General features: G+C 49.4%; 7 non-coding genes across 7 annotated transcripts; all 7 read right to left on the reverse strand.

The window, feature by feature from the left end:
* Nucleotides 1–1,032: 1,032 nt before the first annotated feature.
* On the reverse strand, nt 1,033–1,104 carry trnam-cau (transfer RNA methionine (anticodon CAU)). The gene has a single exon. It is a non-coding gene; the product is annotated as a tRNA-Met (tRNA).
* Nucleotides 1,105–6,474: 5,370 nt separating this feature from the next.
* Nucleotides 6,475–6,546, reverse strand: trnam-cau (transfer RNA methionine (anticodon CAU)). Its single transcript has one exon. It is a non-coding gene; the product is annotated as a tRNA-Met (tRNA).
* Nucleotides 6,547–9,195: 2,649 nt separating this feature from the next.
* trnam-cau (transfer RNA methionine (anticodon CAU)) lies at nt 9,196–9,267 on the reverse strand. The gene has a single exon. It is a non-coding gene; the product is annotated as a tRNA-Met (tRNA).
* Nucleotides 9,268–11,916: 2,649 nt separating this feature from the next.
* trnam-cau (transfer RNA methionine (anticodon CAU)) lies at nt 11,917–11,988 on the reverse strand. Its single transcript has one exon. It is a non-coding gene; the product is annotated as a tRNA-Met (tRNA).
* Nucleotides 11,989–14,637: 2,649 nt separating this feature from the next.
* Nucleotides 14,638–14,709, reverse strand: trnam-cau (transfer RNA methionine (anticodon CAU)). The gene has a single exon. It is a non-coding gene; the product is annotated as a tRNA-Met (tRNA).
* A 2,649-nt stretch (nt 14,710–17,358) lies between these two features.
* trnam-cau (transfer RNA methionine (anticodon CAU)) lies at nt 17,359–17,430 on the reverse strand. The gene has a single exon. It is a non-coding gene; the product is annotated as a tRNA-Met (tRNA).
* Nucleotides 17,431–20,079: 2,649 nt separating this feature from the next.
* Nucleotides 20,080–20,151, reverse strand: trnam-cau (transfer RNA methionine (anticodon CAU)). The gene has a single exon. It is a non-coding gene; the product is annotated as a tRNA-Met (tRNA).
* Nucleotides 20,152–25,322: the final 5,171 nt, after the last annotated feature.

A 25,322-nucleotide genomic window follows, 5' to 3' on the forward strand; every position in this document is an offset into this window, starting at 1 on the left:
TGAAACTTGCTCAGTGTGAAGTACATTCCACATTGCTGCAAGAATTGCAAGCAGCAAAGCCTTTCCAGAACATCTGCTTGTCATTCTGTCCCCGGGGGGCTGATGTTTGTCTCTTCCCCAGGAACAGGAGTATCTCCACTGGCGGATAATTAAACCATTTTATTTCTACTTGCACGTTGTTCTGGGGGGAGGGGGGGTGGGGGAATGTAGGTTTGGGGGAGGGTAAGAGTCCATTCGCTCTTCTGCTCTCTCTCCCTCTTTCTCTCTCTCTCTCTCTCTGAAACTCTTGGGGTGAGAGGTGTCAGTTACATTAATGCGGGGAACATGAACAACTTTGATTGTGAACTTTCTCCAAAGGTCTGTTATCGGAGAGACAGAAAGATGCTGTGCTGGCAGGACAGAGAGAAATGAACACCGAGGACTCTTCGCCCAGGTAAATTCACATTGTTGTGCAGCCTGCTTGGTGTTCAGAAATCGTCTTCACGCAGCAATCTTACGGAAAGTCTATTGCAAAGTGGGCATCGCTTTCTTTGCTGCGACCGCGCAGCAGTTAACATCTGAGCCCCAAGTGTCCCAGATGAAGAGAATCCGCGTGAAACCTTCACTCACTGAGAGTCATCCCCACGGCCCTGAGCTGAGGGACTGCAGGCAGTCCAACACGGAAGGGACGGTTAAAAATGAACCATTTTTGCTCCCTGAGCAACACGTAGCATCATTGTCGCGCAGACAGAAGCCATTCAGCCCATGGATTCCACGGCGACTGTCTGTCACTTGTCTCTCTCTGAGGTTATTCACAATCGGTGGTATCCGTCCTAATAGTGGGGGACGATGTCTGAGTTTCAACTTTACCAGCTCATTAGCATCGAAGAGAACCGGTTTTGCGATTCAGTTCAGAGGAAACCGACCAAGAACAGAATATCACTGAGACCTCTAAAACCCATGCCGTTTGAATGGAGTGGATCGATATGAACATCGGCAAGTAGATGCAAAGGCAGCTTGCTGAAGAAAGCAGATCAAGGTGACAGTGAACGATAGCAGAGGATGGTTTCGATCCATCGACCTCTGGGTTATGGGCCCAGCACGCTCCCGCTGCGCCACTCTGCTGCCGCTTGGAGACGCTCGTTGCGCAGAACACTTCAGGTTTTTGTCTGGCACGCGGCAGGCACCTTCGAGCCTGATGTCAAAGACCTCCACTGCTGTCGTGTGATATGCTGTTTCGCAGACGTATGGAGGCTGTGTAAATATAAACTTTTTTCTAAATTCCCACATTCTGTCGGTCGAACTGTGATTTCACACTGAATCACAACATGTGTCACAGCGCAGACGGAGGCTCTGCGGCCCACCTTCGCTCTGCTGGTTCTACGCTTAAGTAAACGTGTGACTCTAGTCGTTTCATTTCATTCTCTCGCCTTCTCAGCGGAAATCTGCACATCTGAACGTGACCACCGAATTCCCTTTTGGGTCCATTGAATCTTCCTCTTTGTCAATGTCAGACAGGGACTTACTGACCCTCACCACTCCCTGTACGAAAACGTTCTTCCTAATGTCACTTTTACTTCTTTTCCTCGTGACTCTAAAATTCTGCCGAATCGTTATGGATCCTTTCAGGCGTGGGAGCATTTTCACAACATTATTTCCTGTTTCTAGGTCCCTCATGACTTGGAAAAGTTCGGTTCTCCGAGGAGAGCTGTCCCAATTTTCCAATCTACCTTGATTGCTGACATTCCTCAAACACCGCACCACTCACGTCAACCTGTTGAGCACTATGGTAAAAACAATGACTGCAGATGCTGGAAACCAGATTCTGGATTAGTGGTGCTGGAAGAGCACAGCAGTTCAGGCAGCATCCAAGTAGCTTGTTGAACACGATCTCCAACCATTTCATTTCTCTGTTTTCTGCCTCATTCGTACTCCAAGCAGCCCACGCTGGTTTCACGAAGGTGCTTTTTGAGAAAGTCAATCAGGCAGTTTTGCACAAGTCAAGTTAAAAAAAAACACGGGCTCGTCCGGGATTTGAACCCGGGACCTCTCGCAAATCAGCGCAGTAACAGACCCTAAGCGAGAATCATACGCCTAGACCAACGAGCCAGAAAGCACGCACGCAGGTAATGCCCCAGACCTCTTGAGCGACCTGAGACATGCTCAGTATGAAATACATTTGAGCAAGCGGCAAAGACTTTCCCGAACAGCTGCTTCTCATCCAGTCTCCCTGCTGCTATTTCATTCCACCGCATTCTCTGCTCACAGTGTCGTTTCCCCAACGTAGCATGAAGCATAAACTGGGTGACTGCTTCGCAGAACATCCCGCTTCTGCCCGCAGAAACTAAAGGCCCTGACCTTGCGGTTGCCTGCCACTTTAACACATCACCCTGTTCCCTGGCCAACATCCCTGTCTCAGGCTTGCAGCAGTGTTCTAGCTCCAGATGAAGGAACAACATCTCATTTTCCACTTGGAGCCCTTCCAGCCCTCCGGTCTTCAATATCGAGTTCTATAACTATAGGGCCTGAACCCCCCCATGTCCTTGACCCCTACCACACAAAAGACTCCTGTTTATCACCTCGTCTGCTATGACACACGACGTATTGTTAGCCACTAACAGTCTCCATTAACAGTTATTCGCCCTCTCACGAGGATCGTTATTCACTCCTACGTCCTGCCTATTGTTCTTTCTCTGAGCTGGCGGCAAACACAGCAATGAACATTGGAGACTCTGAGCCAGCTGAAACTTGCTCAGTGTGAAGTACATTCCACATTGCTGCAAGAATTGCAAGCAGCAAAGCCTTTCCAGAACATCTGCTTGTCATTCTGTCCCCGGGGGGCTGATGTTTGTCTCTTCCCCAGGAACAGGAGTATCTCCACTGGCGGATAATTAAACCATTTTATTTCTACTTGCACGTTGTTCTGGGGGGAGGGGGGGTGGGGGAATGTCGGTTTGGGGGAGGGTAAGAGTCCATTCGCTCTTCTGCTCTCTCTCCCTCTTTGTCTCTCTCTCTCTCTCTGAAACTCTTGGGGTGAGAGGTGTCAGTTACATTAATGCGGGGAACATGAACAACTTTGATTGTGAACTTTCTCCAAAGGTCTGTTATCGGAGAGACAGAAAGATGCTGTGCTGGCAGGACAGAGAGAAATGAACACCGAGGACTCTTCGCCCAGGTAAATTCACATTGTTGTGCAGCCTGCTTGGTGTTCAGAAATCGTCTTCACGCAGCAATCTTACGGAAAGTCTATTGCAAAGTGGGCATCGCTTTCTTTGCTGCGACCGCGCAGCAGTTAACATCTGAGCCCCAAGTGTCCCAGATGAAGAGAATCCGCGTGAAACCTTCACTCACTGAGAGTCATCCCCACGGCCCTGAGCTGAGGGACTGCAGGCAGTCCAACACGGAAGGGACGGTTAAAAATGAACCATTTTTGCTCCCTGAGCAACACGTAGCATCATTGTCGCGCAGACAGAAGCCATTCAGCCCATGGATTCCACGGCGACTGTCTGTCACTTGTCTCTCTCTGAGGTTATTCACAATCGGTGGTATCCGTCCTAATAGTGGGGGACGATGTCTGAGTTTCAACTTTACCAGCTCATTAGCATCGAAGAGAACCGGTTTTGCGATTCAGTTCAGAGGAAACCGACCAAGAACAGAATATCACTGAGACCTCTAAAACCCATGCCGTTTGAATGGAGTGGATCGATATGAACATCGGCAAGTAGATGCAAAGGCAGCTTGCTGAAGAAAGCAGATCAAGGTGACAGTGAACGACAGCAGAGGATGGTTTCGATCCATCGACCTCTGGGTTATGGGCCCAGCACGCTCCCGCTGCGCCACTCTGCTGCCGCTTGGAGACGCTCGTTGCGCAGAACACTTCAGGTTTTTGTCTGGCACGCGGCAGGCACCTTCGAGCCTGATGTCAAAGACCTCCACTGCTGTCGTGTGATATGCTGTTTCGCAGACGTATGGAGGCTGTGTAAATATAAACTTTTTTCTAAATTCCCACATTCTGTCGGTCGAACTGTGATTTCACACTGAATCACAACATGTGTCACAGCGCAGACGGAGGCTCTGCGGCCCACCTTCGCTCTGCTGGTTCTACGCTTAAGTAAACGTGTGACTCTAGTCGTTTCATTTCATTCTCTCGCCTTCTCAGCGGAAATCTGCACATCTGAACGTGACCACCGAATTCCCTTTTGGGTCCATTGAATCTTCCTCTTTGTCAATGTCAGACAGGGACTTACTGACCCTCACCACTCCCTGTACGAAAACGTTCTTCCTAATGTCACTTTTACTTCTTTTCCTCGTGACTCTAAAATTCTGCCGAATCGTTATGGATCCTTTCAGGCGTGGGAGCATTTTCACAACATTATTTCCTGTTTCTAGGTCCCTCATGACTTGGAAAAGTTCGGTTCTCCGAGGAGAGCTGTCCCAATTTTCCAATCTACCTTGATTGCTGACATTCCTCAAACACCGCACCACTCACGTCAACCTGTTGAGCACTATGGTAAAAACAATGACTGCAGATGCTGGAAACCAGATTCTGGATTAGTGGTGCTGGAAGAGCACAGCAGTTCAGGCAGCATCCAAGTAGCTTGTTGAACACGATCTCCAACCATTTCATTTCTCTGTTTTCTGCCTCATTCGTACTCCAAGCAGCCCACGCTGGTTTCACGAAGGTGCTTTTTGAGAAAGTCAATCAGGCAGTTTTGCACAAGTCAAGTTAAAAAAAAACACGGGCTCGTCCGGGATTTGAACCCGGGACCTCTCGCAAATCAGCGCAGGAACAGACCCTAAGCGAGAATCATACGCCTAGACCAACGAGCCAGAAAGCACGCGCGCAGGTAATGCCCCAGACCTCTTGAGCGACCTGAGACATGCTCAGTATGAAATACATTTGAGCAAGCGGCAAAGACTTTCCCGAACAGCTGCTTCTCATCCAGTCTCCCTGCTGCTATTTCATTCCACCGCATTCTCTGCTCACAGTGTCGTTTCCCCAACGTAGCATGAAGCATAAACTGGGTGACTGCTTCGCAGAACATCCCGCTTCTGCCCGCAGAAACTAAAGGCCCTGACCTTGCGGTTGCCTGCCACTTTAACACATCACCCTGTTCCCTGGCCAACATCCCTGTCTCAGGCTTGCAGCAGTGTTCTAGCTCCAGATGAAGGAACAACATCTCATTTTCCACTTGGAGCCCTTCCAGCCCTCCGGTCTTCAATATCGAGTTCTATAACTATAGGGCCTGAACCCCCCCATGTCCTTGACCCCTACCACACGAAAGACTCCTGTTTATCACCTCGTCTGCTATGACACACGACGTATTGTTAGCCACTAACAGTCTCCATTAACAGTTATTCGCCCTCTCACGAGGATCGTTATTCACTCCTACGTCCTGCCTATTGTTCTTTCTCTGAGCTGGCGGCAAACACAGCAATGAACATTGGAGACTCTGAGACAGCTGAAACTTGCTCAGTGTGAAGTACATTCCACATTGCTGCAAGGATTGCAAGCAGCAAAGCCTTTCCAGAACATCTGCTTGTCATTCTGTCCCTGGGGGGCTGATGTTTGTCTCTTCCCCAGGAACAGGAGTATCTCCACTGGCGGATAATTAAACCATTTTATTTCTACTTGCACGTTGTTCTGGGGGGAGGGGGGGTGGGGGAATGTAGGTTTGGGGGAGGGTAAGAGTCCATTCGCTCTTCTGCTCTCTCTCCCTCTTTGTCTCTCTCTCTCTCTCTGAAACTCTTGGGGTGAGAGGTGTCAGTTACATTAATGCGGGGAACATGAACAACTTTGATTGTGAACTTTCTCCAAAGGTCTGTTATCGGAGAGACAGAAAGATGCTGTGCTGGCAGGACAGAGAGAAATGAACACCGAGGACTCTTCGCCCAGGTAAATTCACATTGTTGTGCAGCCTGCTTGGTGTTCAGAAATCGTCTTCACGCAGCAATCTTACGGAAAGTCTATTGCAAAGTGGGCATCGCTTTCTTTGCTGCGACCGCGCAGCAGTTAACATCTGAGCCCCAAGTGTCCCAGATGAAGAGAATCCGCGTGAAACCTTCACTCACTGAGAGTCATCCCCACGGCCCTGAGCTGAGGGACTGCAGGCAGTCCAACACGGAAGGGGCGGTTAAAAATGAACCATTTTTGCTCCCTGAGCAACACGTAGCATCATTGTCGCGCAGACAGAAGCCATTCAGCCCATGGATTCCACGGCGACTGTCTGTCACTTGTCTCTCTCTGAGGTTATTCACAATCGGTGGTATCCGTCCTAATAGTGGGGGACGATGTCTGAGTTTCAACTTTACCAGCTCATTAGCATCGAAGAGAACCGGTTTTGCGATTCAGTTCAGAGGAAACCGACCAAGAACAGAATATCACTGAGACCTCTAAAACCCATGCCGTTTGAATGGAGTGGATCGATATGAACATCGGCAAGTAGATGCAAAGGCAGCTTGTTGAAGAAAGCAGGTCAAGGTGACAGTGAACGATAGCAGAGGATGGTTTCGATCCATCGACCTCTGGGTTATGGGCCCAGCACGCTCCCGCTGCGCCACTCTGCTGCCGCTTGGAGATGCTCGTTGCGCAGAACACTTCAGGTTTTTGTCTGGCACGCGGCAGGCACCTTCGAGCCTGATGTCAAAGACCTCCACTGCTGTCGTGTGATATGCTGTTTCGCAGACGTATGGAGGCTGTGTAAATATAAACTTTTTTCTAAATTCCCACATTCTGTCGGTCGAACTGTGATTTCACACTGAATCACAACATGTGTCACAGCGCAGACGGAGGCTCTGCGGCCCACCTTCGCTCTGCTGGTTCTACGCTTAAGTAAACGTGTGACTCTAGTCGTTTCATTTCATTCTCTCGCCTTCTCAGCGGAAATCTGCACATCTGAACGTGACCACCGAATTCCCTTTTGGGTCCATTGAATCTTCCTCTTTGTCAATGTCAGACAGGGACTTACTGACCCTCACCACTCCCTGTACGAAAACGTTCTTCCTAATGTCACTTTTACTTCTTTTCCTCGTGACTCTAAAATTCTGCCGAATCGTTATGGATCCTTTCAGGCGTGGGAGCATTTTCACAACATTATTTCCTGTTTCTAGGTCCCTCATGACTTGGAAAAGTTCGGTTCTCCGAGGAGAGCTGTCCCAATTTTCCAATCTACCTTGATTGCTGACATTCCTCAAACACCGCACCACTCACGTCAACCTGTTGAGCACTATGGTAAAAACAATGACTGCAGATGCTGGAAACCAGATTCTGGATTAGTGGTGCTGGAAGAGCACAGCAGTTCAGGCAGCATCCAAGTAGCTTGTTGAACACGATCTCCAACCATTTCATTTCTCTGTTTTCTGCCTCATTCGTACTCCAGGCAGCCCACGCTGGTTTCACGAAGGTGCTTTTTGAGAAAGTCAATCAGGCAGTTTTGCACAAGACAAGTTAAAAAAAAACACGGGCTCGTCCGGGATTTGAACCCGGGACCTCTCGCAAATCAGCGCAGGAACAGACCCTAAGCGAGAATCATACGCCTAGACCAACGAGCCAGAAAGCACGCACGCAGGTAATGCCCCAGACCTCTTGAGCGACCTGAGACATGCTCAGTATGAAATACATTTGAGCAAGCGGCAAAGACTTTCCCGAACAGCTGCTTCTCATCCAGTCTCCCTGCTGCTATTTCATTCCACCGCATTCTCTGCTCACAGTGTCGTTTCCCCAACGTAGCATGAAGCATAAACTGGGTGACTGCTTCGCAGAACATCCCGCTTCTGCCCGCAGAAACTAAAGGCCCTGACCTTGCGGTTGCCTGCCACTTTAACACATCACCCTGTTCCCTGGCCAACATCCCTGTCTCAGGCTTGCAGCAGTGTTCTAGCTCCAGATGAAGGAACAACATCTCATTTTCCACTTGGAGCCCTTCCAGCCCTCCGGTCTTCAATATCGAGTTCTATAACTATAGGGCCTGAACCCCCCCATGTCCTTGACCCCTACCACACGAAAGACTCCTGTTTATCACCTCGTCTGCTATGACACACGACGTATTGTTAGCCACTAACAGTCTCCATTAACAGTTATTCGCCCTCTCACGAGGATCGTTATTCACTCCTACGTCCTGCCTATTGTTCTTTCTCTGAGCTGGCGGCAAACACAGCAATGAACATTGGAGACTCTGAGCCAGCTGAAACTTGCTCAGTGTGAAGTACATTCCACATTGCTGCAAGAATTGCAAGCAGCAAAGCCTTTCCAGAACATCTGCTTGTCATTCTGTCCCCGGGGGGCTGATGTTTGTCTCTTCCCCAGGAACAGGAGTATCTCCACTGGCGGATAATTAAACCATTTTATTTCTACTTGCACGTTGTTCTGGGGGGAGGGGGGGTGGGGGAATGTAGGTTTGGGGGAGGGTAAGAGTCCATTCGCTCTTCTGCTCTCTCTCCCTCTTTGTCTCTCTCTCTCTCTCTGAAACTCTTGGGGTGAGAGGTGTCAGTTACATTAATGCGGGGAACATGAACAACTTTGATTGTGAACTTTCTCCAAAGGTCTGTTATCGGAGAGACAGAAAGATGCTGTGCTGGCAGGACAGAGAGAAATGAACACCGAGGACTCTTCGCCCAGGTAAATTCACATTGTTGTGCAGCCTGCTTGGTGTTCAGAAATCGTCTTCACGCAGCAATCTTACGGAAAGTCTATTGCAAAGTGGGCATCGCTTTCTTTGCTGCGACCGCGCAGCAGTTAACATCTGAGCCCCAAGTGTCCCAGATGAAGAGAATCCGCGTGAAACCTTCACTCACTGAGAGTCATCCCCACGGCCCTGAGCTGAGGGACTGCAGGCAGTCCAACACGGAAGGGGCGGTTAAAAATGAACCATTTTTGCTCCCTGAGCAACACGTAGCATCATTGTCGCGCAGACAGAAGCCATTCAGCCCATGGATTCCACGGCGACTGTCTGTCACTTGTCTCTCTCTGAGGTTATTCACAATCGGTGGTATCCGTCCTAATAGTGGGGGACGATGTCTGAGTTTCAACTTTACCAGCTCATTAGCATCGAAGAGAACCGGTTTTGCGATTCAGTTCAGAGGAAACCGACCAAGAACAGAATATCACTGAGACCTCTAAAACCCATGCCGTTTGAATGGAGTGGATCGATATGAACATCGGCAAGTAGATGCAAAGGCAGCTTGCTGAAGAAAGCAGGTCAAGGTGACAGTGAACGATAGCAGAGGATGGTTTCGATCCATCGACCTCTGGGTTATGGGCCCAGCACGCTCCCGCTGCGCCACTCTGCTGCCGCGTGGAGACGCTCGTTGCGCAGAACACTTCAGGTTTTTGTCTGGCACACGGCAGGCACCTTCGAGCCTGATGTCAAAGACCTCCACTGCTGTCGTGTGATATGCTGTTTCGCAGACGTATGGAGGCTGTGTAAATATAAACTTTTTTCTAAATTCCCACATTCTGTCGGTCGAACTGTGATTTCACACTGAATCACAACATGTGTCACAGCGCAGACGGAGGCTCTGCGGCCCACCTTCGCTCTGCTGGTTCTACGCTTAAGTAAACGTGTGACTCTCGTCGTTTCATTTCATTCTCTCGCCTTCTCAGCGGAAATCTGCACATCTGAACGTGACCACCGAATTCCCTTTTGGGTCCATTGAATCTTCCTCTTTGTCAATGTCAGACAGGGACTTACTGACCCTCACCACTCCCTGTACGAAAACGTTCTTCCTAATGTCACTTTTACTTCTTTTCCTCGTGACTCTAAAATTCTGCCGAATCGTTATGGATCCTTTCAGGCGTGGGAGCATTTTCACAACATTATTTCCTGTTTCTAGGTCCCTCATGACTTGGAAAAGTTCGGTTCTCCGAGGAGAGCTGTCCCAATTTTCCAATCTACCTTGATTGCTGACATTCCTCAAACACCGCACCACTCACGTCAACCTGTTGAGCACTATGGTAAAAACAATGACTGCAGATGCTGGAAACCAGATTCTGGATTAGTGGTGCTGGAAGAGCACAGCAGTTCAGGCAGCATCCAAGTAGCTTGTTGAACACGATCTCCAACCATTTCATTTCTCTGTTTTCTGCCTCATTCGTACTCCAGGCAGCCCACGCTGGTTTCACGAAGGTGCTTTTTGAGAAAGTCAATCAGGCAGTTTTGCACAAGTCAAGTTAAAAAAAAACACGGGCTCGTCCGGGATTTGAACCCGGGACCTCTCGCAAATCAGCGCAGGAACAGACCCTAAGCGAGAATCATACGCCTAGACCAACGAGCCAGAAAGCACGCACGCAGGTAATGCCCCAGACCTCTTGAGCGACCTGAGACATGCTCAGTATGAAATACATTTGAGCAAGCGGCAAAGACTTTCCCGAACAGCTGCTTCTCATCCAGTCTCCCTGCTGCTATTTCATTCCACCGCATTCTCTGCTCACAGTGTCGTTTCCCCAACGTAGCATGAAGCATAAACTGGGTGACTGCTTCGCAGAACATCCCGCTTCTGCCCACAGAAACTAAAGGCCCTGACCTTGCGGTTGCCTGCCACTTTAACACATCACCCTGTTCCCTGGCCAACATCCCTGTCTCAGGCTTGCAGCAGTGTTCTAGCTCCAGATGAAGGAACAACATCTCATTTTCCACTTGGAGCCCTTCCAGCCCTCCGGTCTTCAATATCGAGTTCTATAACTATAGGGCCTGAACCCCCCCATGTCCTTGACCCCTACCACACGAAAGACTCCTGTTTATCACCTCGTCTGCTATGACACACGACGTATTGTTAGCCACTAACAGTCTCCATTAACAGTTATTCGCCCTCTCACGAGGATCGTTATTCACTCCTACGTCCTGCCTATTGTTCTTTCTCTGAGCTGGCGGCAAACACAGCAATGAACATTGGAGACTCTGAGCCAGCTGAAACTTGCTCAGTGTGAAGTACATTCCACATTGCTGCAAGAATTGCAAGCAGCAAAGCCTTTCCAGAACATCTGCTTGTCATTCTGTCCCCGGGGGGCTGATGTTTGTCTCTTCCCCAGGAACAGGAGTATCTCCACTGGCGGATAATTAAACCATTTTATTTCTACTTGCACGTTGTTCTGGGGGGAGGGGGGGTGGGGGAATGTAGGTTTGGGGGAGGGTAAGAGTCCATTCGCTCTTCTGCTCTCTCTCCCTCTTTGTCTCTCTCTCTCTCTCTGAAACTCTTGGGGTGAGAGGTGTCAGTTACATTAATGCGGGGAACATGAACAACTTTGATTGTGAACTTTCTCCAAAGGTCTGTTATCGGAGAGACAGAAAGATGCTGTGCTGGCAGGACAGAGAGAAATGAACACCGAGGACTCTTCGCCCAGGTAAATTCACATTGTTGTGCAGCCTGCTTGGTGTTCAGAAATCGTCTTCACGCAGCAATCTTACGGAAAGTCTATTACAAAGTGGGCATCGCTTTCTTTGCTGCGACCGCGCAGCAGTTAACATCTGAGCCCCAAGTGTCCCAGATGAAGAGAATCCGCGTGAAACCTTCACTCACTGAGAGTCATCCCCACGGCCCTGAGCTGAGGGACTGCAGGCAGTCCAACACGGAAGGGACGGTTAAAAATGAACCATTTTTGCTCCCTGAGCAACACGTAGCATCATTGTCGCGCAGACAGAAGCCATTCAGCCCATGGATTCCACGGCGACTGTCTGTCACTTGTCTCTCTCTGAGGTTATTCACAATCGGTGGTATCCGTCCTAATAGTGGGGGACGATGTCTGAGTTTCAACTTTACCAGCTCATTAGCATCGAAGAGAACCGGTTTTGCGATTCAGTTCAGAGGAAACCGACCAAGAACAGAATATCACTGAGACCTCTAAAACCCATGCCGTTTGAATGGAGTGGATCGATATGAACATCGGCAAGTAGATGCAAAGGCAGCTTGCTGAAGAAAGCAGATCAAGGTGACAGTGAACGATAGCAGAGGATGGTTTCGATCCATCGACCTCTGGGTTATGGGCCCAGCACGCTCCCGCTGCGCCACTCTGCTGCCGCTTGGAGACGCTCGTTGCGCAGAACACTTCAGGTTTTTGTCTGGCACGCGGCAGGCACCTTCGAGCCTGATGTCAAAGACCTCCACTGCTGTCGTGTGATATGCTGTTTCGCAGACGTATGGAGGCTGTGTAAATATAAACTTTTTTCTAAATTCCCACATTCTGTCGGTCGAACTGTGATTTCACACTGAATCACAACATGTGTCACAGCGCAGACGGAGGCTCTGCGGCCCACATTCGCTCTGCTGGTTCTACGCTTAAGTAAACGTGTGACTCTAGTCGTTTCATTTCATTCTCTCGCCTTCTCAGCGGAAATCTGCACATCTGAACGTGACCACCGAATTCCCTTTTGGGTCCATTGAATCTTCCTCTTTGTCAATGTCAGACAGGGACTTACTGACCCTCACCACTCCCTGTACGAAAACGTTCTTCCTAATGTCACTTTTACTTCTTTTCCTCGTGACTCTAAAATTCTGCCGAATCGTTATGGATCCTTTCAGGCGTGGGAGCATTTTCACAACATTATTTCCTGTTTCTAGGTCCCTCATGACTTGGAAAAGTTCGGTTCTCCGAGGAGAGCTGTCCCAATTTTCCAATCTACCTTGATTGCTGACATTCCTCAAACACCGCACCACTCACGTCAACCTGTTGAGCACTATGGTAAAAACAATGACTGCAGATGCTGGAAACCAGATTCTGGATTAGTGGTGCTGGAAGAGCACAGCAGTTCAGGCAGCATCCAAGTAGCTTGTTGAACACGATCTCCAACCATTTCATTTCTCTGTTTTCTGCCTCATTCGTACTCCAGGCAGCCCACGCTGGTTTCACGAAGGTGCTTTTTGAGAAAGTCAATCAGGCAGTTTTGCACAAGTCAAGTTAAAAAAAAACACGGGCTCGTCCGGGATTTGAACCCGGGACCTCTCGCAAAGCAGCGCAGGAACAGACCCTAAGCGAGAATCATACGCCTAGACCAACGAGCCAGAAAGCACGCACGCAGGTAATGCCCCAGACCTCTTGAGCGACCTGAGACATGCTCAGTATGAAATACATTTGAGCAAGCGGCAAAGACTTTCCCGAACAGCTGCTTCTCATCCAGTCTCCCTGCTGCTATTTCATTCCACCGCATTCTCTGCTCACAGTGTCGTTTCCCCAACGTAGCATGAAGCATAAACTGGGTGACTGCTTCGCAGAACATCCCGCTTCTGCCCGCAGAAACTAAAGGCCCTGACCTTGCGGTTGCCTGCCACTTTAACACATCACCCTGTTCCCTGGCCAACATCCCTGTCTCAGGCTTGCAGCAGTGTTCTAGCTCCAGATGAAGGAACAACATCTCATTTTCCACTTGGAGCCCTTCCAGCCCTCCGGTCTTCAATATCGAGTTCTATAACTATAGGGCCTGAACCCCCCCATGTCCTTGACCCCTACCACACGAAAGACTCCTGTTTATCACCTCGTCTGCTATGACACACGACGTATTGTTAGCCACTAACAGTCTCCATTAACAGTTATTCGCCCTCTCACGAGGATCGTTATTCACTCCTACGTCCTGCCTATTGTTCTTTCTCTGAGCTGGCGGCAAACACAGCAATGAACATTGGAGACTCTGAGCCAGCTGAAACTTGCTCAGTGTGAAGTACATTCCACATTGCTGCAAGAATTGCAAGCAGCAAAGCCTTTCCAGAACATCTGCTTGTCATTCTGTCCCCGGGGGGCTGATGTTTGTCTCTTCCCCAGGAACAGGAGTATCTCCACTGGCGGATAATTAAACCATTTTATTTCTACTTGCACGTTGTTCTGGGGGGAGGGGGGGTGGGGGAATGTAGGTTTGGGGGAGGGTAAGAGTCCATTCGCTCTTCTGCTCTCTCTCCCTCTTTGTCTCTCTCTCTCTCTCTGAAACTCTTGGGGTGAGAGGTGTCAGTTACATTAATGCGGGGAACATGAACAACTTTGATTGTGAACTTTCTCCAAAGGTCTGTTATCGGAGAGACAGAAAGATGCTGTGCTGGCAGGACAGAGAGAAATGAACACCGAGGACTCTTCGCCCAGGTAAATTCACATTGTTGTGCAGCCTGCTTGGTGTTCAGAAATCGTCTTCACGCAGCAATCTTACGGAAAGTCTATTACAAAGTGGGCATCGCTTTCTTTGCTGCGACCGCGCAGCAGTTAACATCTGAGCCCCAAGTGTCCCAGATGAAGAGAATCCGCGTGAAACCTTCACTCACTGAGAGTCATCCCCACGGCCCTGAGCTGAGGGACTGCAGGCAGTCCAACACGGAAGGGACGGTTAAAAATGAACCATTTTTGCTCCCTGAGCAACACGTAGCATCATTGTCGCGCAGACAGAAGCCATTCAGCCCATGGATTCCACGGCGACTGTCTGTCACTTGTCTCTCTCTGAGGTTATTCACAATCGGTGGTATCCGTCCTAATAGTGGGGGACGATGTCTGAGTTTCAACTTTACCAGCTCATTAGCATCGAAGAGAACCGGTTTTGCGATTCAGTTCAGAGGAAACCGACCAAGAACAGAATATCACTGAGACCTCTAAAACCCATGCCGTTTGAATGGAGTGGATCGATATGAACATCGGCAAGTAGATGCAAAGGCAGCTTGCTGAAGAAAGCAGATCAAGGTGACAGTGAACGATAGCAGAGGATGGTTTCGATCCATCGACCTCTGGGTTATGGGCCCAGCACGCTCCCGCTGCGCCACTCTGCTGCCGCTTGGAGACGCTCGTTGCGCAGAACACTTCAGGTTTTTGTCTGGCACGCGGCAGGCACCTTCGAGCCTGATGTCAAAGACCTCCACTGCTGTCGTGTGATATGCTGTTTCGCAGACGTATGGAGGCTGTGTAAATATAAACTTTTTTCTAAATTCCCACATTCTGTCGGTCGAACTGTGATTTCACACTGAATCACAACATGTGTCACAGCGCAGACGGAGGCTCTGCGGCCCACCTTCGCTCTGCTGGTTCTACGCTTAAGTAAACGTGTGACTCTAGTCGTTTCATTTCATTCTCTCGCCTTCTCAGCGGAAATCTGCACATCTGAACGTGACCACCGAATTCCCTTTTGGGTCCATTGAATCTTCCTCTTTGTCAATGTCAGACAGGGACTTACTGACCCTCACCACTCCCTGTACGAAAACGTTCTTCCTAATGTCACTTTTACTTCTTTTCCTCGTGACTCTAAAATTCTGCCGAATCGTTATGGATCCTTTCAGGCGTGGGAGCATTTTCACAACATTATTTCCTGTTTCTAGGTCCCTCATGACTTGGAAAAGTTCGGTTCTCCGAGGAGAGCTGTCCCAATTTTCCAATCTACCTTGATTGCTGACATTCCTCAAACACCGCACCACTCACGTCAACCTGTTGAGCACTATGGTAAAAACAATGACTGCAGATGCTGGAAACCAGATTCTGGATTAGTGGTGCTGGAAGAGCACAGCAGTTCAGGCAGCATCCAAGTAGCTTGTTGAACACGATCTCCAACCATTTCATTTCTCTGTTTTCTGCCTCATTCGTACTCCAGGCAGCCCACGCTGGTTTCACGAAGGTGCTTTTTGAGAAAGTCAATCAGGCAGTTTTGCACAAGTCAAGTTAAAAAAAAACACGGGCTCGTCCGGGATTTGAACCCGGGACCTCTCGCAAATCAGCGCAGGAACAGACCCTAAGCGAGAATCATACGCCTAGACCAACGAGCCAGAAAGCACGCACGCAGGTAATGCCCCAGACCTCTTGAGCGACCTGAGACATGCTCAGTATGAAATACATTTGAGCAAGCGGCAAAGACTTTCCCGAACAGCTGCTTCTCATCCAGTCTCCCTGCTGCTATTTCATTCCACCGCATTCTCTGCTCACAGTGTCGTTTCCCCAACGTAGCATGAAGCATAAACTGGGTGACTGCTTCGCAGAACATCCCGCTTCTGCCCGCAGAAACTAAAGGCCCTGACCTTGCGGTTGCCTGCCACTTTAACACATCACCCTGTTCCCTGGCCAACATCCCTGTCTCAGGCTTGCAGCAGTGTTCTAGCTCCAGATGAAGGAACAACATCTCATTTTCCACTTGGAGCCCTTCCAGCCCTCCGGTCTTCAATATCGAGTTCTATAACTATAGGGCCTGAACCCCCCCATGTCCTTGACCCCTACCACACGAAAGACTCCTGTTTATCACCTCGTCTGCTATGACACACGACGTATTGTTAGCCACTAACAGTCTCCATTAACAGTTATTCGCCCTCTCACGAGGATCGTTATTCACTCCTACGTCCTGCCTATTGTTCTTTCTCTGAGCTGGCGGCAAACACAGCAATGAACATTGGAGACTCTGAGCCAGCTGAAACTTGCTCAGTGTGAAGTACATTCCACATTGCTGCAAGAATTGCAAGCAGCAAAGCCTTTCCAGAACATCTGCTTGTCATTCTGTCCCCGGGGGGCTGATGTTTGTCTCTTCCCCAGGAACAGGAGTATCTCCACTGGCGGATAATTAAACCATTTTATTTCTACTTGCACGTTGTTCTGGGGGGAGGGGGGGTGGGGGAATGTAGGTTTGGGGGAGGGTAAGAGTCCATTCGCTCTTCTGCTCTCTCTCCCTCTTTGTCTCTCTCTCTCTCTCTGAAACTCTTGGGGTGAGAGGTGTCAGTTACATTAATGCGGGGAACATGAACAACTTTGATTGTGAACTTTCTCCAAAGGTCTGTTATCGGAGAGACAGAAAGATGCTGTGCTGGCAGGACAGAGAGAAATGAACACCGAGGACTCTTCGCCCAGGTAAATTCACATTGTTGTGCAGCCTGCTTGGTGTTCAGAAATCGTCTTCACGCAGCAATCTTACGGAAAGTCTATTACAAAGTGGGCATCGCTTTCTTTGCTGCGACCGCGCAGCAGTTAACATCTGAGCCCCAAGTGTCCCAGATGAAGAGAATCCGCGTGAAACCTTCACTCACTGAGAGTCATCCCCACGGCCCTGAGCTGAGGGACTGCAGGCAGTCCAACACGGAAGGGACGGTTAAAAATGAACCATTTTTGCTCCCTGAGCAACACGTAGCATCATTGTCGCGCAGACAGAAGCCATTCAGCCCATGGATTCCACGGCGACTGTCTGTCACTTGTCTCTCTCTGAGGTTATTCACAATCGGTGGTATCCGTCCTAATAGTGGGGGACGATGTCTGAGTTTCAACTTTACCAGCTCATTAGCATCGAAGAGAACCGGTTTTGCGATTCAGTTCAGAGGAAACCGACCAAGAACAGAATATCACTGAGACCTCTAAAACCCATGTCGTTTGAATGGAGTGGATCGATATGAACATCGGCAAGTAGATGCAAAGGCAGCTTGCTGAAGAAAGCAGATCAAGGTGACAGTGAACGATAGCAGAGGATGGTTTCGATCCATCGACCTCTGGGTTATGGGCCCAGCACGCTCCCGCTGCGCCACTCTGCTGCCGCTTGGAGACGCTCGTTGCGCAGAACACTTCAGGTTTTTGTCTGGCACGCGGCAGGCACCTTCGAGCCTGATGTCAAAGACCTCCACTGCTGTCGTGTGATATGCTGTTTCGCAGACGTATGGAGGCTGTGTAAATATAAACTTTTTTCTAAATTCCCACATTCTGTCGGTCGAACTGTGATTTCACACTGAATCACAACATGTGTCACAGCGCAGACGGAGGCTCTGCGGCCCACCTTCGCTCTGCTGGTTCTACGCTTAAGTAAACGTGTGACTCTAGTCGTTTCATTTCATTCTCTCGCCTTCTCAGCGGAAATCTGCACATCTGAACGTGACCACCGAATTCCCTTTTGGGTCCATTGAATCTTCCTCTTTGTCAATGTCAGACAGGGACTTACTGACCCTCACCACTCCCTGTACGAAAACGTTCTTCCTAATGTCACTTTTACTTCTTTTCCTCGTGACTCTAAAATTCTGCCGAATCGTTATGGATCCTTTCAGGCGTGGGAGCATTTTCACAACATTATTTCCTGTTTCTAGGTCCCTCATGACTTGGAAAAGTTCGGTTCTCCGAGGAGAGCTGTCCCAATTTTCCAATCTACCTTGATTGCTGACATTCCTCAAACACCGCACCACTCACGTCAACCTGTTGAGCACTATGGTAAAAACAATGACTGCAGATGCTGGAAACCAGATTCTGGATTAGTGGTGCTGGAAGAGCACAGCAGTTCAGGCAGCATCCAAGTAGCTTGTTGAACACGATCTCCAACCATTTCATTTCTCTGTTTTCTGCCTCATTCGTACTCCAGGCAGCCCACGCTGGTTTCACGAAGGTGCTTTTTGAGAAAGTCAATCAGGCAGTTTTGCACAAGTCAAGTTAAAAAAAAACACGGGCTCGTCCGGGATTTGAACCCGGGACCTCTCGCAAATCAGCGCAGGAACAGACCCTAAGCGAGAATCATACGCCTAGACCAACGAGCCAGAAAGCACGCACGCAGGTAATGCCCCAGACCTCTTGAGCGACCTGAGACATGCTCAGTATGAAATACATTTGAGCAAGCGGCAAAGACTTTCCCGAACAGCTGCTTCTCATCCAGTCTCCCTGCTGCTATTTCATTCCACCGCATTCTCTGCTCACAGTGTCGTTTCCCCAACGTAGCATGAAGCATAAACTGGGTGACTGCTTCGCAGAACATCCCGCTTCTGCCCGCAGAAACTAAAGGCCCTGACCTTGCGGTTGCCTGCCACTTTAACACATCACCCTGTTCCCTGGCCAACATCCCTGTCTCAGGCTTGCAGCAGTGTTCTAGCTCCAGATGAAGGAACAACATCTCATTTTCCACTTGGAGCCCTTCCAGCCCTCCGGTCTTCAATATCGAGTTCTATAACTATAGGGCCTGAACCCCCCCATGTCCTTGACCCCTACCACACAAAAGACTCCTGTTTATCACCTCGTCTGCTATGACACACGACGTATTGTTAGCCACTAACAGTCTCCATTAACAGTTATTCGCCCTCTCACGAGGATCGTTATTCACTCCTACGTCCTGCCTATTGTTCTTTCTCTGAGCTGGCGGCAAACACAGCAATGAACATTGGAGACTCTGAGCCAGCTGAAACTTGCTCAGTGTGAAGTACATTCCACATTGCTGCAAGAATTGCAAGCAGCAAAGCCTTTCCAGAACATCTGCTTGTCATTCTGTCCCCGGGGGGCTGATGTTTGTCTCTTCCCCAGGAACAGGAGTATCTCCACTGGCGGATAATTAAACCATTTTATTTCTACTTGCACGTTGTTCTGGGGGGAGGGGGGGTGGGGGAATGTAGGTTTGGGGGAGGGTAAGAGTCCATTCGCTCTTCTGCTCTCTCTCCCTCTTTGTCTCTCTCTCTCTCTCTGAAACTCTTGGGGTGAGAGGTGTCAGTTACATTAATGCGGGGAACATGAACATCTTTGATTGTGAACTTTCTCCAAAGGTCTGTTATCGGAGAGACAGAAAGATGCTGTGCTGGCAGGACAGAGAGAAATGAACACCGAGGACTCTTCGCCCAGGTAAATTCACATTGTTGTGCAGCCTGCTTGGTGTTCAGAAATCGTCTTCACGCAGCAATCTTACGGAAAGTCTATTGCAAAGTGGGCATCGCTTTCTTTGCTGCGACCGCGCAGCAGTTAACATCTGAGCCCCAAGTGTCCCAGATGAAGAGAATCCGCGTGAAACCTTCACTCACTGAGAGTCATCCCCACGGCCCTGAGCTGAGGGACTGCAGGCAGTCCAACACGGAAGGGACGGTTAAAAATGAACCATTTTTGCTCCCTGAGCGACACGTAGCATCATTGTCGCGCAGACAGAAGCCATTCAGCCCATGGATTCCACGGCGACTGTCTGTCACTTGTCTCTCTCTGAGGTTATTCACAATCGGTGGTATCCGTCCTAATAGTGGGGGACGATGTCTGAGTTTCAACTTTACCAGCTCATTAGCATCGAAGAGAACCGGTTTTGCGATTCAGTTCAGAGGAAACCGACCAAGAACAGAATATCACTGAGACCTCTAAAACCCATGCCGTTTGAATGGAGTGGATCGATATGAACATCGGCAAGTAGATGCAAAGGCAGCTTGCTGAAGAAAGCAGATCAAGGTGACAGTGAACGATAGCAGAGGATGGTTTCGATCCATCGACCTCTGGGTTATGGGCCCAGCACGCTCCCGCTGCGCCACTCTGCTGCCGCTTGGAGACGCTCGTTGCGCAGAACACTTCAGGTTTTTGTCTGGCACGCGGCAGGCACCTTCGAGCCTGATGTCAAAGACCTCCACTGCTGTCGTGTGATATGCTGTTTCGCAGACGTATGGAGGCTGTGTAAATATAAACTTTTTTCTAAATTCCCACATTCTGTCGGTCGAACTGTGATTTCACACTGAATCACAACATGTGTCACAGCGCAGACGGAGGCTCTGCGGCCCACCTTCGCTCTGCTGGTTCTACGCTTAAGTAAACGTGTGACTCTAGTCGTTTCATTTCATTCTCTCGCCTTCTCAGCGGAAATCTGCACATCTGAACGTGACCACCGAATTCCCTTTTGGGTCCATTGAATCTTCCTCTTTGTCAATGTCAGACAGGGACTTACTGACCCTCACCACTCCCTGTACGAAAACGTTCTTCCTAATGTCACTTTTACTTCTTTTCCTCGTGACTCTAAAATTCTGCCGAATCGTTATGGATCCTTTCAGGCGTGGGAGCATTTTCACAACATTATTTCCTGTTTCTAGGTCCCTCATGACTTGGAAAAGTTCGGTTCTCCGAGGAGAGCTGTCCCAATTTTCCAATCTACCTTGATTGCTGACATTCCTCAAACACCGCACCACTCACGTCAACCTGTTGAGCACTATGGTAAAAACAATGACTGCAGATGCTGGAAACCAGATTCTGGATTAGTGGTGCTGGAAGAGCACAGCAGTTCAGGCAGCATCCAAGTAGCTTGTTGAACACGATCTCCAACCATTTCATTTCTCTGTTTTCTGCCTCATTCGTACTCCAGGCAGCCCACGCTGGTTTCACGAAGGTGCTTTTTGAGAAAGTCAATCAGGCAGTTTTGCACAAGTCAAGTTAAAAAAAAATACGGGCTCGTCCGGGATTTGAACCCGGGACCTCTCGCAAATCAGCGCAGGAACAGACCCTAAGCGAGAATCATACGCCTAGACCAACGAGCCAGAAAGCACGCACGCAGGTAATGCCCCAGACCTCTTGAGCGACCTGAGACATGCTCAGTATGAAATACATTTGAGCAAGCGGCAAAGACTTTCCCGAACAGCTGCTTCTCATCCAGTCTCCCTGCTGCTATTTCATTCCACCGCATTCTCTGCTCACAGTGTCGTTTCCCCAACGTAGCATGAAGCATAAACTGGGTGACTGCTTCGCAGAACATCCCGCTTCTGCCCGCAGAAACTAAATGCCCTGACCTTGCGGTTGCCTGCCACTTTAACACATCACCCTGTTCCCTGGCCAACATCCCTGTCTCAGGCTTGCAGTAGTGTTCTAGCTCCAGATGAAGGAACAACATCTCATTTTCCACTTGGAGCCCTTCCAGCCCTCCGGTCTTCAATATCGAGTTCTATAACTATAGGGCCTGAACCCCCCCATGTCCTTGACCCCTACCACACAAAAGACTCCTGTTTATCACCTCGTCTGCTATGACACACGACGTATTGTTAGCCACTAACAGTCTCCATTAACAGTTATTCGCCCTCTCACGAGGATCGTTATTCACTCCTACGTCCTGCCTATTGTTCTTTCTCTGAGCTGGCGGCAAACACAGCAATGAACATTGGAGACTCTGAGCCAGCTGAAACTTGCTCAGTGTGAAGTACATTCCACATTGCTGCAAGAATTGCAAGCAGCAAAGCCTTTCCAGAACATCTGCTTGTCATTCTGTCCCCGGGGGGCTGATGTTTGTCTCTTCCCCAGGAACAGGAGTATCTCCACTGGCGGATAATTAAACCATTTTATTTCTACTTGCACGTTGTTCTGGGGGGAGGGGGGGTGGGGGAATGTAGGTTTGGGGGAGGGTAAGAGTCCATTCGCTCTTCTGCTCTCTCTCCCTCTTTCTCTCTCTCTCTCTCTCTGAAACTCTTGGGGTGAGAGGTGTCAGTTACATTAATGCGGGGAACATGAACAACTTTGATTGTGAACTTTCTCCAAAGGTCTGTTATCGGAGAGACAGAAAGATGCTGTGCTGGCAGGACAGAGAGAAATGAACACCGAGGACTCTTCGCCCAGGTAAATTCACATTGTTGTGCAGCCTGCTTGGTGTTCAGAAATCGTCTTCACGCAGCAATCTTACGGAAAGTCTATTGCAAAGTGGGCATCGCTTTCTTTGCTGCGACCGCGCAGCAGTTAACATCTGAGCCCCAAGTGTCCCAGATGAAGAGAATCCGCGTGAAACCTTCACTCACTGAGAGTCATCCCCACGGCCCTGAGCTGAGGGACTGCAGGCAGTCCAACACGGAAGGGACGGTTAAAAATGAACCATTTTTGCTCCCTGAGCAACACGTAGCATCATTGTCGCGCAGACAGAAGCCATTCAGCCCATGGATTCCACGGCGACTGTCTGTCACTTGTCTCTCTCTGAGGTTATTCACAATCGGTGGTATCCGTCCTAATAGTGGGGGACGATGTCTGAGTTTCAACTTTACCAGCTCATTAGCATCGAAGAGAACCGTTTTGGGGATTCAGTTCAGAGGAAACCGACCAAGAACAGAATATCACTGAGACCTCTAAAACCCATGCCGTTTGAATGGAGTGGATCGATATGAACATCGGCAAGTAGATGCAAAGGCAGCTTGCTGAAGAAAGCAGATCAAGGTGACAGTGAACGATAGCAGAGGATGGTTTCGATCCATCGACCTCTGGGTTATGGGCCCAGCACGCTCCCGCTGCGCCACTCGGCTGCCGCTTGGAGACGCTCGTTGCGCAGAACACTTCAGGTTTTTGTCTGGCACGCGGCAGGCACCTTCGAGCCTGATGTCAAAGACCTCCACTGCTGTCGTGTGATATGCTGTTTCGCAGACGAATGGAGGCTGTGTAAATATAAACTTTTTTCTAAATTCCCACATTCTGTCGGTCGAACTGTGATTTCACACTGAATCACAACATGTGTCACAGCGCAGACGGAGGCTCTGCGGCCCACCTTCGCTCTGCTGGTTCTACGCTTAAGTAAACGTGTGACTCTAGTCGTTTCATTTCATTCTCTCGCCTTCTCAGCGGAAATCTGCACATCTGAACGTGACCACCGAATTCCCTTTTGGGTCCATTGAATCTTCCTCTTTGTCAATGTCAGACAGGGACTTACTGACCCTCACCACTCCCTGTACGAAAACGTTCTTCCTAATGTCACTTTTACTTCTTTTGCTCGTGACTCTAAAATTCTGCCGAATCGTTATGGATCCTTTCAGGCGTGGGAGCATTTTCACAACATTATTTCCTGTTTCTAGGTCCCTCATGACTTCGAAAAGTTCGGTTCTCCGAGGAGAGCTGTCCCAATTTTCCAATCTACCTTGATTGCTGACATTCCTCAAACACCGCACCACTCACGTCAACCTGTTGAGCACTATGGTAAAAACAATGACTGCAGATGCTGGAAACCAGATTCTGGATTAGTGGTGCTGGAAGAGCACAGCAGTTCAGGCAGCATCCAAGTAGCTTGTTGAACACGATCTCCAACCATTTCATTTCTCTGTTTTCTGCCTCATTCGTACTCCAGGCAGCCCACGCTGGTTTCACGAAGGTGCTTTTTGAGAAAGTCAATCAGGCAGTTTTGCACAAGTCAAGTTAAAAAAAAACACGGGCTCGTCCGGGATTTGAACCCGGAACCTCTCGCAAATCAGCGCAGTAACAGACCCTAAGCGAGAATCATACGCCTAGACCAACGAGCCAGAAAGCACGCACGCAGGTAATGCCCCAGACCTCTTGAGCGACCTGAGACATGCTCAGTATGAAATACATTTGAGCAAGCGGCAAAGACTTTCCCGAACAGCTGCTTCTCATCCAGTCTCCCTGCTGCTATTTCATTCCACCGCATTCTCTGCTCACAGTGTCGTTTCCCCAACGTAGCATGAAGCATAAACTGGGTGACTGCTTCGCAGAACATCCCGCTTCTGCCCGCAGAAACTAAAGGCCCTGACCTTGCGGTTGCCTGCCACTTTAACACATCACCCTGTTCCCTGGCCAACATCCCTGTCTCAGGCTTGCAGTAGTGTTCTAGCTCCAGATGAAGGAACAACATCTCATTTTCCACTTGGAGCCCTTCCAGCCCTCCGGTCTTCAATATCGAGTTCTATAACAATAGGGCCTGAACCCCCCCATGTCCTTGACCCCTACCACACGAAAGACTCCTGTTTATCACCTCGTCTGCTATGACACACGACGTATTGTTAGCCACTAACAGTCTCCATTAACAGTTATTCGCCCTCTCACGAGGATCGTTATTCACTCCTACGTCCTGCCTATTGTTCTTTCTCTGAGCTGGCGGCAAACACAGCAATGAACATTGGAGACTCTGAGCCAGCTGAAACTTGCTCAGTGTGAAGTACATTCCACATTGCTGCAAGAATTGCAAGCAGCAAAGCCTTTCCAGAACATCTGCTTGTCATTCTGTCCCCGGGGGGCTGATGTTTGTCTCTTCCCCAGGAACAGGAGTATCTCCACTGGCGGATAATTAAACCATTTTATTTCTACTTGCACGTTGTTCTGGGGGGAGGGGGGGTGGGGGAATGTAGGTTTGGGGGAGGGTAAGAGTCCATTCGCTCTTCTGCTCTCTCTCCCTCTTTGTCTCTCTCTCTCTCTCTGAAACTCTTGGGGTGAGAGGTGTCAGTTACATTAATGCGGGGAACATGAACAACTTTGATTGTGAACTTTCTCCAAAGGTCTGTTATCGGAGAGACAGAAAGATGCTGTGCTGGCAGGACAGAGAGAAATGAACACCGAGGACTCTTCGCCCAGGTAAATTCACATTGTTGTGCAGCCTGCTTGGTGTTCAGAAATCGTATTCACGCAGCAATCTTACGGAAAGTCTATTGCAAAGTGGGCATCGCTTTCTTTGCTGCGACCGCGCAGCAGTTAACATCTGAGCCCCAAGTGTCCCAGATGAAGAGAATCCGCGTGAAACCTTCACTCACTGAGAGTCATCCCCACGGCCCTGAGCTGAGGGACTGCAGGCAGTCCAACACGGAAGGGACGGTTAAAAATGAACCATTTTTGCTCCCTGAGCAACACGTAGCATCATTGTCGCGCAGACAGAAGCCATTCAGCCCATGGATTCCACGGCGACTGTCTGTCACTTGTCTCTCTCTGAGGTTATTCACAATCGGTGGTATCCGTCCTAATAGTGGGGGACGATGTC

Source organism: Chiloscyllium punctatum, chromosome 36, assembly GCF_047496795.1.
Source record: "Chiloscyllium punctatum isolate Juve2018m chromosome 36, sChiPun1.3, whole genome shotgun sequence".
Taxonomy (NCBI): Eukaryota; Metazoa; Chordata; class Chondrichthyes; order Orectolobiformes; family Hemiscylliidae; genus Chiloscyllium; species Chiloscyllium punctatum.